The sequence below is a fragment of the Lepisma saccharinum genome, chromosome 16, assembly GCF_977018435.1.
Source record: "Lepisma saccharinum chromosome 16, izLepSacc3.1, whole genome shotgun sequence".
NCBI lineage: Eukaryota > Metazoa > Arthropoda > Insecta > Zygentoma > Lepismatidae > Lepisma > Lepisma saccharinum.
The window spans coordinates 15,303,884-15,322,168 of record NC_139244.1 but is presented as its reverse complement, the minus strand read 5'-3'; positions in this window follow the sequence as shown (position 1 = coordinate 15,322,168).

Below are 18,285 nucleotides of genomic sequence, written 5' to 3'. Positions count from 1 at the left end.
CGGCCGGTTCAAATCCGGGAACTTTTCTAACGGTGGAAGCGGCCCCGGCGCCTACCCAGCGTCGAATAACATGGGTACCTGGGGGAAACCCTGGGGGGTAAAGGCGGTCAGGGGCGTGATGCTGATCACATCACCCCCATTCACGACCGGATCAAGAAAGTGTGGGGCGTTACCCCCACACCCCCTATACGCCTTCATGGCGTGGTGCTATGCACAGGGGAATACTTTACTTTACTTTTTTTACTTTACATTATTTGTCTTGGTCAGTTTATAAATACTGTCAATGCTTCTTACAACATTGCAAGTACCATTAATGTTTTCGATTTTGCTCAGAAAAGACTCCCAAGTTTTTGTTTTTAAGTCGTCTCTCTTAACGAGGAACGCTAGTGGAAATCCTGCCACGCGCCCCTGGTAGTTATGCCAGACCAAGCGTTTGCTGTGTTGGGTTGCATACGTACAGGATAGATTTTAAGCGCTTATAGCGCAGAAACTAAGCGCTTTCGAAGTAAACTTTATGGGGAAAAGTTACTTGTTTTTATGATATCTACCAGCACCCAAGCGTTGTTAAAAGAGTTTTGCGACACCCTGCATATTTCGAAGTTTCGTCGAAAGCGACGCCAGTTTTCAATCAGATTACCCGAAATCTGCAATTCCTTGGGAACCTTAGCCGATTCCATGACGGTAAACAATAATCACACGTAGGCAATGAACTCACCCGTTTCTTCCGTCTGTTTGAATCCCGTGTTTTATTATGGGTTCGCAACGTTTCCACACGACTGCGCCATGTCTCGTCGTCTTACTAGTATAAAGACTAAAGTTAACTTAACCAGTAGCGTACGCAGGATTTCGTCAAGGGGGGTTATTTCTAAAACTTTCTCCAAATTCACATTACCTTTGATTTATTATACTTTAATTAAATAATAATAATCACAATTAATTAATAATACTTATAGTTAATTAGCTGAATTACTACTAATAATACTACTAATATTACTACTAATACCACTACTACTATTATGTAGTGGAGATCTACATAAATATACCATTTATGAAAACAATAGAAAGAAATTACTTTCTAATCATTCAATTTTTATCAAATCCTGGGAGCATTTTTTTGTTTTTGTTTTTGTTTTTTGTCTGGTCAACGAGGTGAGACATTTTAAATGTGAAGAAAATCCATAAAACAAGAAAATATATTAAAATAAATTGAAATAATTAAAGTATGGAACTCATCCAAGAAGCTGCTGTGGTCTGGTCGGTAGAGCATCTGACAATTGGTTGGAATTTTTCCGGCTTCTTCCCCGCATAAATGTCCCCGATAATTCACATCTGGATTGTCTCACTGTTCTTAAGCCCCTAGCACACGGAACTTGATTTCTAGTTGGAATGCTCTAGTTGACGCTGGACTGGCTACCCATTTGCTAGTTTTCGCCTCACACGGTACTTGTTATACCGTACTTGTCGATAGTCTTTCGTTCCCATAATGGCGGCCGCGCGAGATGTAAACAACGTATCACTTCACACTTTTAAAATACGATAACTACCCAACCGAGAGGAATATCGCATCGCATTAAATGGTTTTAGGTAGAAAAGAACGGCGCTGATAAAATACATACTTTACAACGTTTACTATACACGTATGGAAGAATATTTTAGCTTTTTCAATTGTAAACATGCCTTTCGTGTTGTATGCATTCGGAGGCCACAGACAAAAAAAGGCTACTTTACAAACTCACAGAATATCTTCACATGGCCAAACTTTGCTCTGATTGGCTGTTCCACAGAATCTAGTCGAAGAAGTTAGTAGCAATTAGAACATGTCCTATTCCTCAAAACCAGTCAAGCAGTCAGCCAGGCGGCCATGATTACTAGCCAGAAAGTCAGTTCATCGCCAACTAGGGCATTCCAACTAGAAATCCAGTTCCGTGTGATAGGGGCTTTACCAACAAAACATTTTCCAATAGTTAAGCTTATTGTCGTTTCAATAATTGTCTAGTCAACAAGGTGAGACATTTTAAAGAGAGACATTCAAACGTGCTGCGGTAAATAATACAATGGGAAGGCAGACTGGTGACTGTATTCTTGTCCGCCTAGCCTGTGTCTATACATTAGCCTCTAACAACGAACCAAGAACTTTCTTTAGTTAATTCTCATTGTTCACACAAAAAAAGACATGTTCGTTGAACACTGGAGTACGTAGAGGCATGGCCGATGGTTAGAGGCACATACTTTTGGTAAATAAAAAAGCAAAATTTCAGTATAAAAACAGAGTCAATTTCGGGTTCAAAAGCTGTAAATAAAATGAAATTTCGCTGTTATAGCGGTGAAAAAGCGGTATATAAAATTACATTTTGGTTTTAAAAATGTGAATATAATCCCGATTTAAAAACTGCACTATTAGGCCTACACAAAATAAACATATCCCTTCTAATAGCACATTAAATCATTACCAGAATATTAAGTTTATTCCTGTATAGAGCAGTCCATTTTTGCTTTTCAAATATTTACAGCAAAATTAATCAATTTTCCGTGAATTGCATAACACACAGGATAGGTATATAAACGGTAAATTTCGTGTTTAAGAGTCTATTTCGCATTTTGCAGTTCATTTCGCATCATTTCGTGACAAAACAGGGTAGGAAAATACACCTCACACCTTTCAGAAACCTTAAAAATTAACATTGCAATGTGTTATTTCAAATTTCGTTTTCTTTTTGTCAAAAACGAAATATGCATGCCTCTACCGATGATGCTACAGCCCCTATCAAAATTTTGAGAAAATCAGAATTTTCAAATAATAATCCGTTAAGAACTTTAAAAAATCAAAATGTGTAAATACAAAACCTCTTTTAAAGTGAGTCCCGATTACCATTTTTGTCTTTGAATACAATTTTAATAGACTGAAAAGCTCCAAAAATACGAAATATTTTATTATGCATCCTACCCTCCAAAACGAAGCCATGTGTTATCCACATTTACTATTCCGGCCCCTCCCCCCCCAAAAAAAACTGCGTACGCCAGAGTATTGAACATTGTTGCAGCTGAAATACAAAACATTTTATTTCTCTTTTAAATCATAGTTACCCTCATATTTCACTTTCAAGAACTTGTGCAAGGCATCACTCTGAAAGACGCGTGTGCTTAGAATGCTGTGCTTTTCTCCATGCTACATGGAAATAATAATTCAAATTATTATTATTATTATTATTATTATTAGTATTATTAGTATTATTATTATTAGTGGTAGTAGTAGTAATAGTAGTAGTAGATGTAGTAATAGTAATAGTATTGTCCCAGATCTTTGACTGTGGTAAATTGGCCATTTAATTTTTTTTCCACAGCATTTTTCATAATATTTTACAAGCTCAAGGCGGGGGGGTTTAAACCCCGTAACCCCCCCTTGCGTACGCCACTGAACTTAACAACGTACTTTTTTTAACACACAAAGTATAACAAGAACTCAAGAAGTTACAAGCAACGATCTTGGTCTCAAGGACCGATCACTGTCGGCCATGTTGCCGTTAACAGTGATGCCAGTTCCTTCTCTCAAGGCACTCTTCAGTACACATATATTACAGCATGTTCTGGTTATTCACTTCCCCATTCACATAAAAATTTGCTTCATCAAAATGCAGAATATGCAGCACAAACTGTGGGTCCTGGCGAATTTGCTCCACAGCCCATTCACAAAACTCCATTTTCCTATCCGGGTCGTCCTCAGAGAGATGGTGCTACAGCTGCAGCTTGTATGGGTATCACTTAACCATCTTTAACACCCTGCAAATGGAACTCTGGCTGACACCACATTGCACAGACATTCGACGTGTGCTGCGCTTCGGATACTTGGTAAACGATGCTACGAACACTCTGCCGTAGCTGTTCCTTCGTCAGTGGCAGTTCTGGACCTACCAGATGTTACGCACCCAAACGTAGCGCAACGTCATATAAAGCGGACAATAGAAGGCAGCAAGCGACGAAAGTATTAGGATCGTGGATTAAAGCAACAATGAGTGTGACTTACTTGACTTATTTCCTGTTACTCCGCTACGGAGCATAGGGCCTCAACGAAGCATCGCCAACGGACTCTGTTTCCAGCCATCTTCCTTATCTCGTTCCAGGTCTTTCCTGCTTCCCATATTTCTTGCTCTATTGTCCTTCTCCAACTCATTCTTGGCCTTCCTCTCCTACGTTGTCCTTGTGGATTCCAGCTCAATGCTTGTCTCTCTATTGCCGATGGATCTTTCCTCAATGTGTGGCCAATCCACTTCCATTTTCTTCTTTTGATCTGTATTGCCACCGGTTCCTCTTGCGTACGTCTCCATAGATCTTCATTTGAGATAATATCTGGCCAATATATTCCCAGAAGTTTCCTTGGGCATCTGTTTATGAATATGATTATCTACTTATAATAATAATATTCTGACACATTCTTTACAATTTCTGTTGTATTTTTTATGTGATAGAATTAAATATATAACTAGGACATACTGAGTACATATGTACCCAATATGGCCTAAACGTAATTTTTAATAAATATTCTCTGCAACTATGTTATTATTTGGAATTGGCTCGAATTTTCAGTAAATGTTCAGGAATGTTCCCTCTTTTGTTTTATCTTTCTGGCTTTGTATACCATTAGAAACAATCGCAAACCCTAGGTAGGCCATATTGGGTTCAGGAATTGTAGGGTAGTTCAGAAACAGGGGTTTATCAAGGATCTTTTCAGTTGGGAGGCGTAAGTCTTCATTTACAGGGGGTAAGTTTCAAGCCAAAATGACCATATACAGTGCGTCCATTTCGATCTGCAACCGAGAGATCGGGAGAAACGTGGCGGGCGGCGCTGACGGAGATGCCGACATTTGAGGCCTGTAATGCCCGCTTATTTTTGTGGACATCTTGCAAAACGAGCACTAACCTGTGTTATAACACGCAAAAGTTCTTCTGTAATTCTTCCAAGTTCCACCCTTATATACACAAATAAATACGCTTTAGAAATTATATTAAGAGCCACAGATAATACTCTGTAAAACATTTTAATCATAGTTTTGACCAGTAACGTCCTGCTTAAGTTTATATCCTTGAAAGAGTTTTGTGTCGATAGGGATCGTTTGGAGGTTTCGAATGTGCAACACTGTATCAAGATTACGCTGCAGACGAACCGTTAAAAGCTAATGGTGTTCGTGAGCTTCCTTGCAATCCGAAATCTCCTAGCTCAAGTTTTTTGTTCCTTCGCGACTACAGAGCTTTGAATATAGTGGCAGGCAGATGTAAACCAAGAGCGTGTTAATTTCGTACTGTGCGTAAGAGTGTTATTCTTGGTTACTTGCCGTTACTTGTTTGTGTTATTGCAGTGTGTATGTGTGTTGTGTCAGTCAGACGATTGGAATGCCAGCCGCAAGGTTCACGTTAGAACAAAGAATTTTTATGTATGACACTTACGTGAAAACAGACTCGTGTCGAGACGTGTGTAGGCAATTTGTACAGAAATACCCAGGCGTTTCACCTCCACATAGAGATACGGTTAGACGTCTTGTCCTTAAATTATGAGAAACTGGATCGTTAAATTTTAAAACACCTAAGCAAAAACGACGGATTCTAACCGAAGCAAAACTCGATGAAATTGGTGCAGCGTTAGAACGTTCTCCAAACAAACCTCTACGCCGTGTTTCACAGGAGATGGGCGTGTCAAAATCATCAGCACATACAGCCACTAAGCTACTAAAATTAAAACCGTACAGAGTTTCTATAGTGCAAGAATTACGGCCCCCTGACAACGTAAGTAGAGTAAATTTCTGTAATTGGGTTTTGCAGAATATTGTAGATGGTATTGTTGATCCACAGTTAATATTTTTTTCGGATGAGGCATGGTTTCACTTGCGTGGTCATGTTTGTTCACAGAACAATAGATACTGGAGCACTGAAAATCCCCGAATAATACACGAAGTTCCGTTACACGATGCAAAAATTAGTGTGTGGTGTGCTGTAAGTGCCAAAAGAATAATAGGGCCTATATTTTTTGAAGACACAATAAATTCAGAGACGTACCGCACACAAATACTCGCGCCGTTTTTCAGTTGTTATCAGATAATGAGAGACAATATGGGTATTTTCAACAAGATTCGGCCACAGCCCATACCGCCGCTGATTCTTTGGACGCTATAAGGGAGGTGTTTGATGACAGAATAATTTCAAGAGGTTTATGGCCTTCACGTTCGCCAGATCTTACCGTATGTGACTATTATTAGTGGGGAACCTTGAAAAATAGAGTCTACCGAAATAACCCTCATAGCATCGACGAACTAAAAGACAATATAAGGGCAGAACTAGGAAGAATTACGGAAGAAGAACTTTTGCGTGTGAATCAAAATTTCATCAAACGATGCCAGGAATGTGTGAATGTAGGTGGACATCACTTTGAACAACTCTTATAACACAGGTTAGTGCTAGTTTTGCAATATTTATATAAATGTCTGCATATGTCCATAAAAATATGCGGGCATTACAGGCCGCAAATCTCGGCACCTCCGTCAGCGCCGCCCGCCACGTTTCTCCCGATCTCTCGGCTGCAGATCGAAATGGACGCACGGTATTTGGCCTTTGTGAAAATATTGTAGGGGGATGTTGAAGAAATTTTGGAGGTGTGGATATATCACTGAAATAAATCAATAGAGAGAGTAAATCACAGGAGAAGAATCTGTGGTACGTTTATTAACTCTGTTTTGGATTATTTTTCAGGAAACATGGAAAGCGGTTTACAACGTTTAAGGAGGGAGTACCTGAACATACGAGCGCATCCTCTGGAGTTCGCAGAAGTCGTTCTAGATGAGGAGGATGGGCATGTGATCCACGTGGTTCTGCACGGGCCTCATGAAACTGCTTATGAAGGCGGGTAGTATTATTGTCAACTGATATTCCCGGGCAAATACCCACTACGCGAGCCCTCGCTAAGAGTTCTAACGCCAAATGGGCACTATCGTCCTGGCGCAGTATGCATTCATTTCCCGCAAGAATACAACTTGCGTCTCATACTTCATTATTTGTATGAATTCTTTTTTTTCGAAGATGAAGGAACTGCAGGGTCGATTATATCTACCCAAGAGGAGAAAAGGCAAATGGCTAGAGAGAGGAAAGCTTATAACCTTGAAAACGAAAAATATGTGAAGGCGTTTGATGCAGTAGCAATAGGGCCTGATGCTCAGAATTGGTTACAAGAAGCTGCTGCTGCTCCTGCTGCTGCTGCTCCTCCTGCTGCTGCTGCTGCTCCTGATGCTGCTGCTGCTCCTGATGCTGCTGCTCCTGCTGTTGCTGCTCCTGATGCTGCTGCTCCTGATGCTGCTGCTGATGCTGCTGCTCCTGCTGCTGCTGCTGCTGCTGCTCCTGATGCTGCTGCTCCTGCTGCTGCTGCTCCTGATGCTGGTGCTCCTACTGCTGCTGCTGCTCCTGATGCTGCTGCTGCTCCTGATGCTGCTGCTCCTGCTGTTGCTGCTCCTGATGCTGCTGCTGCTCCTGATGCTGCTGCTCCTACTGCTGTTGCTGCTCCTGATGCTGCTGCTCCTGATGCTGCTGCTGCTCCTGCTGCTGCTGCTCCTGCTGCTGCTGCTCCTGATGCTGCTGCTCCTACTGCTGCTGCTGCTCCTGATGCTGCTGCTGCTCCTGCTGTTGCTGCTCCTGATGCTGCTGCTCCTGATGCTGCTGCTCCTGCTGCTGCTGCTCCTGATGCTGCTGCTCCTGATGCTGCTGCTCCTGCTGCTGCTGCTCCTGCTGCTGCTGCTGCTCCTGATGCTGCTGCTGCTCCTGATGCTGCTGCTCCTGCTGCTGCTCCTGATGCTGCTGCTCCTGCTGCTGCTGCTCCTGCTGCTGCTCCTGCTCCTGCTGCTCCTGCTGTTGCTGCTCCTGATGCTGCTGCTCCTGCTGCTGCTGCTCCTGATGTTGCTGCTCCTACTGCTGCTGCTGCTCCTGATGCTGCTGCTGCTCCTGATGCTGCTGCTCCTGCTGCTGCTGCTCCTGCTGCTGCTCCTCCTGCTGCTGCTCCTGCTGCTGCTGCTCCTGATGCTGCTGCTCCTGCTGCTGCTGCTGCTCCTGCTGCTGCTGCTCCTGCTGCTGCTGCTCCTGATGCTGCTGCTCCTGCTGCTGCTCCTGCTGCTTCTCCTGCTGCTGCTTCTCCTGCTGCTGCTGCTCCTGCTGCTGCTGCTCCTGATGCTGCTCCTGCTGCTGCTCCTGCTGCTTCTCCTGCTGCTGCTGCTCCTGATGCTGCTCCTGCTGCTGCTCCTGCTGCTTCTCCTGCTGCTGCTGCTCCTGCTGCTGCTGCTCCTGATGCTGCTGCTCCTGCTGCTGCTGCTGCTCCTGATGTTGCTGCTCCTGCTGCTTCTCCTGCTGCTGCTGCTCCAGCTTGCAATGTTTTATACTAGTCTGGTTTAGGTTTATGTATTTATGATGCATGTTACATTTAGCAGGTTACGAATTCTATTATGAAATAAAATACTCAAGTCTTCTTTAATTATATCTAGTCCTTTTAATTTTACTTATTTATTGTTTGTAGACTTTGATACAACAGTATGTATTCATTTCTAGCACATCGAAAATTTGTATAGAAACAGGTTACGCAAACCGTCAACGCAAAACTGTGTAATCACAATATAATCACTATCTTTATGTAAGTTCTGCAGAAATGAATCAACTATTTTGCTTATCGAATTATGGACTTGGTAATTCTGGTCCCCTGCCCCCTCCCCCTCTAAGTATGTCCTTGGCAGTACATGTACACTTTAACTGAGAATAACGTTCAAGTTCACCTTCAATAGTGAATATTAGATCAATATATACTAAGTTACCTTGGGATCAATGTACATTCATGGTGAACTGAGGCAGGGGCGCCGACTTGTCAAAATTATTGGGGGGGGCTCTGATCACTGAAATAAATTAATGAATGACTCGCTCTCTCCCTTCTTTAAGTTTTGGCCTCAGTGTTCGGAATCTCATAAAAGTTAGGGGTGTGCGGGATCCCGAAAAGTCTGGACCGGGATCGGGAAAAAAATTCCTGTTTCGATCCCGACTTCGGGAAATGATTTCTCGACTTTTCTGGATCCCGAGCAGTCGGGAAATACCGAATGCTCATTTAAAAACGTCGTTATTTCTCGACGTTTTCTGCATTGTCAATTTCTGGAACTTATTGTAAATTGTTAGTTTTTAATCCAGAATTCACTTAAAGTTGAAATGACGTGTAGAATTCGAGATTTTCAAAGCTTCGGGAAATTTCGAACATTTCTCGTCCCGAAAATTTCCCGACTTAATCGGGAAATTGAAAATATCCCGTCCCGCACACTCCTAATAAAAGTGTTGAACTCTACACTTGAGATTGTTTCAAGAAATTTTTCATAGTCTAGTTACACTCTGTACTGGGAATCTGTGGAGCAGCGCCCCGCACAACGGTAGAGAAGTGGAGAGACCGAGTGGACGTAAAAAGCAGTGCACATTGCTGCCAACAGCTGGTAGCTGCAGCTGCATTTGTAATAAATATTTGTTACAACATATTTCCGGTTATATATTGAATGTTCCTTGTATATCAATGCTACGTGCTCTAATTGGTTGACACTTTATGACCAACACACCTTTATTTGTTTCTAAATAAGAATTCTCTAATGATAACCATGAACGGAAGAAAAGTCATGTGGGCTGACGTCAGTTCCATTAAATGACGCGGGTTGCTCAGCGTGTTCAGCTAAAGCAATCAATGTATTGTAGACGATAGGGCAAGAGTGACATATACAAGTCCTTTGCTCAGCGTGATGTATGTGTGCTCCAACTTGGCAGGAGCATTGCGTCAACTCGGGGGTCATGCACCTCCGAGTATAAAAGACCGAGACGCAACGTCTCACCCTCTCATTACTCTTATTGCTATCACGGGTTGTCGATCACAAAGTGTGCAAGTTGATTGTATCGACCAGGAGTCAACACGACGGAATTTACGGCTGAGCAAGGTGAGTGAGTGGTAATTGCCTTACCGGTTACAATTCCTTCGAATATCCTGCCTACAATTAAATGTGTGGAACGAGACGACGATATTTTTATTAACTATCTACCAATCTCTCGGTGCTGTCTCTATCACCCCGAGATAATAGGTGTGAGCAAAGTTGGAGGCTGGAAACGAAGACGATCTCTAAGCCTCTAGCCAGCGACTATATCTTGGGGGAATGAGAGACTAAATATTTAGTATAAGATGTTATAGAATTTGTAACTGGCTTTTTGTGTGACAAACCCCTGCAAGGAATATGAACTCGAAGTTTTTATCTTAATACAAGTGAATAAAACTATAGTACTGGATAATTATATCTGGAAGACAAAGAAATTTCTGTACATAAAATAATCTAAATTTAATACATTAATCTAATATTCGTAACAATGAAAACATTTCCAACATAATGCAGTAGCACTTATTTTTCAAATGTATGCCTTGTGCTTAATCCTGTAGTGCCAAACCAAGTTGCCAAGCACCAACGACTGATCCACATCAAGAACTTTGCTACATTACCCGCAGGAATTGTCATTCCATCTAACAAAAACGCTTACATTTTCATTAAAATTGTAGAAATCGATGTAAAATTGTTACTATTGTCAGGCCGTGTCTGAAAGGTGCAAGACAGTACTTGAAGCGAACATGCTTTGAGAATGGTCTTGCAGCTCAGTCTTGAAGATTTGGACTGGAAGCGAAAGGAATTCGTCTGCAGCGCCAAATACTATCAGCATAGATAAAACTAAAAATACATTTTTTCCCCGCGTTATTGACGCGTGTCTTTCACCACAGAAATCACATACCATTTTAAAAAGTTATTATACTTACATTTCCACACATTTGAAGAATCACAACCAACATCCGGCTGACTTTCGACTTGCATGATTTCAAGCAAGTGAACAACAAGTGCACGAGTCTAGTAAACAAGTCTGCATTGATGCGTCTTGCAGGCTGCAGGTTCGATTGCTCTTTTAATTGGCGCTTTCGAAGTGCATTAGGTGACGTCACTTCGAACAAGACTGTACCTCAAGCATGCTTTTTGAACCTTTCGAACACAGCCTAAGTATCTAGTGATGGTACCGAGACGAGACATTCTCGGTTTCTTCTACAAATCTGAGACGAGATCCTAACGGAGAGCACCCAAGTCACTCTTCCCCGACGTAATGTAGTATAAGGAAGGCCCAGACCATCACTCACCAATAGAGACAAGAATGAGAACTTTTGAGACGTATCGATGTATCGAGACGAGACATTTGCCTGCAAATTCGATACGAAATCGAGACTTACTACCGTTGACACTCTCGTTAGTTGAAAGTTTCAGTGATTTGACATGAAAGTATTCCGGATTCCGCCCCATTATTGTTCTAATCCAACATAAAAAATAGCACGTCTTAAACACTACATTGATTCTTCTTCATTTGATACAGGGTGGCTGTAAAGGCCTTTGAACATTACAAAGGTTTATTACAAACAAACGATTACAATTACATCTAGCTGCATGGCTTGCTACAAAAGAAAGAGAAACTCATAGTTTTTTTCCCCTTTGTTCTAGTTAGAGGCTGAGTTGATATAAGAGGCGATGCAATCGCTGGAACTGAAAATGGCGTCAGTGCAGGCGAAATTTTAGGATGGAATATGGACGACCTTCGCAGCCAGTGATCGATGACTTGGTCTCAAGACACCATAAAACACATTGAATTTTCTACTGCACTGACGCCATTTTGAGTTCCAGCGATTGCATCGCCTCCTCTATACTAACTCAGTCTCTAACTAGAACAAGGGGGGGTAACTTTGAGTTTTTCTTTCTTTTGCAACAAACCATGCAGGTGTAACTGTAATAGTGTCTTAGTAATAAACCTTTGTAATGTTGGAAATACTTTTTGGCCACCCTGTATTACAGTTTGATGCAACAATGTTACATAGCCAAGAACAAAATATTTCATTTGGCAATTAAAGCCCATTCACCTTACAAAGATGAGGCACTTCTTCTCGTCATCCCATTTCCAACGACGACGGGGGCGGACATTTAATAACGACTTTTGCACTCTTGGTACCCAACATTCTATTTACTTTTTTTTTAAACGACACAAGCAGAAAATACTGGCAACTTGTGGATTTCCTTAGAAACATTTATCTACGATGCTGGAAGAAAACATTGTTCCTGTCTTTGAAGTATAGAATTACTTGTAACTATAACAAATAACTAATATTTTTTCAAGTAAATTAACAAAATTTATAGTTATTTTCCTTTACGTAACCTTCCAGGCCATGCTAATTCTTGCTTCAACGGTATTTAAATTAGTGAATTATGTTTGCTGACAAAAAAATTTCCTGTGACTTATTTTTTCCAAGCATAGGGATTCATTTGAATTTGCCTACCTGTACAAAAAATAAATTTTTATGCACAGATGCGCTTAAGGATGAAACGTCATCATTGGTAGGTCATGGATCGCAACAGTCCCATGATATCATCATATCGAAATTTAAATTATCTATAGGCGGATTTTAAAGGGATTTTTTTTTCTAAAAGGGACTGAAAAAGGGAAAATTATTGCCAAAAAAGGAAAGAAAAAGGACTATAGTTTATTTTTGTAATGTTTATTTTACATTAAATATCGTATTAATGTATCTCTTGTTATACATGAATGGTATATAGCTATTGTTCTTTCATTTAAAATAAACTATAGACCTCTTTCATTTCCTCTTTCTTTCTTTTTTTTTAGGTAAAGTACAGCGAATAATCTTACCATGCGATTCGATGATATCTTCCTTGAAACAGCTTACCGCATTCCATAAATTTCTGCCACTTGTACCTACCTGGCTTCGCCATTTCACTGACATTCAATACTGTCGTCACTGTCACACAGTAAAGTTAAAACTATTCTAAGAAACTTCAGAATAAAAGTCTAAATCTAGCAGATAAGTACACTTTCCAATCGCTGCAACTCCTAACACTCATGGAGGGAAAGTAAGGTAGAAGCTGCTTGTTCTTTCTTTTCTTCTAAGCTGCACCAAATAGACAATTGTTGAATGTTTTGTTTAGGTAAAATACAGTTGTACAAAATATTTGATATCTTGTCAATATAGGGACCAAGGAAGATTTTTAAAAAAAAGTAAGGAAAGGGAATGTAACTAACTAACTAACTCCCTAGCCTTCTTAAACCCGAAGGTTCACGGCTGCAGCAACACAGGCCTTCCATCTTTCCCTATCTTGACCAAGTTCTATATACTCTTTTCCATCTCTACCGATTTCCCTTAGGTCCATCTCAACGTTGTCTCTCCATCTTCGTCTTGGCCTTCCTACAGGTCTCTTACCATCGGGTTTCCCAACAAGAATCCTGTGAACTCCTCTTTCCTCTCCCATTCGTGCCACATGGCCTGCCCACCTAAGTCTTCTTCATTTAATTATTCTAATAATATCTGGATATGAATACAAATTATGTAGTTCTAAATTATGTAACCTTCTCCACTCACCTGTCTCCTCATCCCTTTTAGGTCCAAAGATTTTCCTAAGGATCTTATTTTCAAATACTCTCAATTTATGTTCCTCTTTCAATGTAAGGGACCAAGTTTCACATCCATATAATACTACAGGCAAAATTACTGTTTTGTATATTTCAACTTTTAGTTTCTTAGATATGAAACGAGAAGACAAAAGTTTATGAAGAGAGAAGTAACATGCATTTCCTGAATTAAGCCTACTTTTTATTTCCTATTTAATATAATTTTCATTTGTTAATATTACTCCTAAGTATTTGAATTTGGAAACTGGTTCAAACGAGTTGTTATCAATAATTAGATTTTGATTATTACCCAACACTTGGTTTCGGCCTGTAAGCATATATTTAGTTTTCTCTTTGTTAACTTCCAAACCTATCTCTTTAGCAGTTTTGAAAAATATTTTAGCATTATTCTTAATTGTATTCACATCATCCCCCAGTAAGTCTACATCATCTGCATATGCTAACAACTCAGTCACACCATTTAATTTTAGTCCTTCTTTAGTTTCTTTTACCTTCCTTACAGCATATTCTAAGGCAAAATTAAAGAGCAATGGAGATAATGCATCTCCTTGTTTTAACCCATCATGAATTGTAAATTTGTCAGACATATTAATACCCACACGAATTTTACTTTCTGTTTCACTGGTGCATATTTTTATCATACTAACAAGCTTCTTAGGTATTCCAAACTCTACTAATATATTATATAATTTATCTCTTTTGACCGAATCATATGCTTTCTTGAAATCAATGAATAGCTGATGGACATTTTGATTATATTCCCACTTTTTTTCAAGTGTCTGTCTGATGTGAAAAATTTGATCTGTAGTTGATCTGTTACGTTTAAATCCACATTGATAATCATCTATAATTTCGTTAGCATATGGGGTTAGTCTTGTTAAAAGAATGTTAGATAATATTTTATATGTTGTTGAGAGTAGAGAAATTCCACGGTAATTATTGCAGTTCATTTTATCACCTTTTTTAAACACAGGAACAATTATGGATTCTTTCCACTGTTGAGGGATTTCTTCTTTATTCCATATTAAACAAATTAATTTATGAATTTGACATATTAACGAATTTCCACCATATTTAATTAACTCAGCTGGTATTAAGTCAATGTCAGGTACTTTGTTATTCTTTAGCCTTTTAATAGCATCTTTAACTTCAGTCAAGTTAAGTTCTGGAACTAAAGGTTCTGCTGTGTGCACTTCATTTACTTCTGATTTATCTCCTACATGGACATTTAAAAGGTCATTAAAGTAGTTCTTCCATCTATTTAGAATATCGCTTGGGTCAGCTAGAAAATCACCGTCTTTATCTTTTATCAAGTTTACTTTAGGTTGCCACCCCTTTCTAAATTCATTTACACCTTTATAAAAATCTCAGATATTTTTGTTTTTGCTGTTTGTTTCAATTTCCTTAATTTTGCTTTTCAAGTAATCTCTTTTTTACTTCTAGACGTGCGGTTAACTTCTCGCTTTATTCTATTATAATTGCTTAGATTTGTATCATCAGAGTTATTTAACCACCTAAGTCTAGCCTGATTTCTTATTTCTATTAGATTATGACATTCATTATCAAACCATGGCTTACTTTTTCTCGGTTTATGGTATCCTATACTTTCTTTAGCTGCTGATTCTATTGCATTACGTATGTGCTCCCAAATCTTATTTACGTCTGTTTCATTTATATTTTCATCATCATTTAAATCCTGCAAACCATCAAATCTATTTGACAGTTTAATTTGGTAATCTTTCTTAATTCTTTCATCAGTAAACTTTCCTGTATCAAATTTTAGAACTTTTAGATTTTGTTGCTTATGATTTATCACTGAGAGTTTTTCTCTTAATTTAGCAATTACTAAATAATGGTCACTGGCACAGTCAGCACCTCTACGTGTACGAACGTCAATTATACTAGTATGCCTTCTCTTATCAATGAGAATATGATCATTTTATTATTAGTTTTACCATCTGGAGAAGACCAGGTATATTTATGGATATCTTTATGTTTAAAAGTGGTACTTTTCACAATTAAATTCTTTGAGGTTGCAAAAGTAATCAATCTTATACCATTATCATTACTTAATTCATGAAGACTTTCTTTACCAATCGTGGGTTTAAATGTATCTTCTTTGCCAATCTGTGCATTACAGTCACCTAACAGAATTTTCATATCATACTGAGAAAATTTATCAAAGACCTGTTCTAACTCTGTATAAAAATCATCTTTAGTATTTTCATCTTTATCTTCCGTTGGTGCATGTATGTTTATTAAAATAATTTTACACCACCTACCCTGTAAAACTGCATATGATATCCTATCATTAATAAATTCTACTGTTTTAAGAGCCGAGATAATTCTATTATTTATGAAAAAGCCTGTTCCAAAATTATGATTTTCAGTACCACCATAGAAAAAAGTATAATTTTTAGTTTTACAATTCCCTTCTCCTGGCCACCTAACTTCCTGGACAGCTACTACATCTAATTTATACTTAACTATCTCATTAACTGTACACTGAAATGCCCCAGGCCGGTAAAGGCTCAGAACATTCCAGGTGCCTAATTTAATATCCTTATTCCTAACATAGATCTTATCCTTAGTCCAGGGACCTCCCAAAGTAGTCCCCACCCGGAGATCCGAACGGGGGACTATTTTACCTCCGGAATATTTTACCTTGGGAACATCTATGGCCTTATATTGCTGTTTCTTGACATGTCTTTTTACAGTGCAGAGTTGTCAGCTCTACGCCTAACCCCCAATATGAATGGAGGAACTACTACACAAGACGAACACAAACACATTAGACAGCACAATTACTACACAAGACGAACACAAACACATTAGACAGCACAACTACTACACAAGACACACACAAACACATCACAACTATAACATAATATAAACACAAACACACCACAACTACTACACAATATAAACATAAACAAACTACACACCACAACTACTACACAAGACAAACACAAAAAAAATTAGACAGTACAACTACTACGCAAGACAAAACAAACATACTAGACAGCACAACTACTACACAAACATACTAGACAGCACAACTACAACACAAGACACATACATACACATCACCGATACTACACAAGACAAACAGAAATACATTAGACAGCATAACTACTACATAAGATAAACACAAACACACTAGATACATAAAGATATACACAAATATACTAGAGAAGAAAAGGGAATGTAGGCTGAAAAACTAATTAATAAAAGGACCGGAAAGGAAAATGTTTAAAAAAGGAATAAAAAGGAATGTGGGCTGAAAAAAGGAAGCCAAAACCATGTAATCTTGTTGGTGGAAGATAATTATCCACGTTATTGTTATTTATTCCATGATTCGTGTTGAAAAATAAGAAAAGGACTTCCCTTTAAAATCCGGTCTCTAATTATTACACTTTATCCAAAGACACAAGGAATACTACGTCCAAACAATGTAGTAATCCTTGTGCCCTTAATTTTTCAAAGTATATAGTTTTCTGTGAATAGTGGGGAAACTATATTTATAGGGTAATGAAGACTGGAAATATATATATATATATATATATGTGTGTGTGTGTGTGTGTGTGTGTGTGTGTGTGTGTGTGTGTGTGTGTGTGTGTGTGTGTGTGTGTGTGTGTGAGTGAAAATACCAATTCCTACAAGGAAAGTTAGTTTCCACTTCTCTAGCGTTCAAGATATTGTTGAAGTCAAGACTCATAAAGCAGTAAAGATTCGTTGGATTAAATTTCACAAGATTAACTACACAATATGATGACAATCAAAAAGTTCCCTAATTAGTCGCCTTAGTTTATATGGTTGAATTTCTTTTTCACAATTTTTTGTTTTTGCATCGTACGGTTCGTATAATCTTTTTCATGTCTCTGGAATAAATCGGCAACGTAATCCACTTATTATTTTATAACTTCTCTCTATTGTTTCCTTGTCCAAAAAACAAAAAGGCAAATACGTCATTCGATATTACACTAACACCATGGTATACGTACTATATACACTAATCCAAGACACCAACTTAATTTTCAATATCCAAACCCCGAAAAGAAGGTGCACCCTGGATTCCAAGAAATACGTTAATCGAAGTACAAAATATATAAATCATAAAATCGAAGGCATGCCGCAACATGCATATATTTTTATGGAGTCCAAATTTATAGAAGACTCACCTTTCATTCTAATCATATTAGAACCGACTTCACACGCTAGAATTTTCGAAATTTATAAAACTTCTATCTTCTGTTTCCTTGAAATCGATCTTCTTCACTACGATCATACTGCAAATATATTATTTTCCTTTCTTATATATTGCAGAGATATGGTGATTAAAAATACGAGAAAACCTCATCAAGATAATATTTTATGCTTGTTTATTCACTGGAATTGTCCGACCAGCGAGCAATCTCAAGAATGCGCAAACTTCGTAACTTCCGTGAAGCATTGACTGAGAGGCAAATACGTGGATCTAACATGATCCAGCGTGTTCGAAGCAAAAGCCCCCAGAGCTCGCTCTCATTACTCTTATATTACTAGTACGCATTACAACTAACTAAAGTACGACGACGGTATACGAAGTTCGCGCGGGATTGCTCGGAACAGTGAGTCAAGGGTCACAGTATCGAACCTTGACATCAGTCACAATTCGGTCTGCAAGAAGCATCTGGACAAGAAACATCATTCGCCCACCAGGTATGAACAAGCGTAAATAACCTTTAAATTCAACCTTCCATATCTCATTCC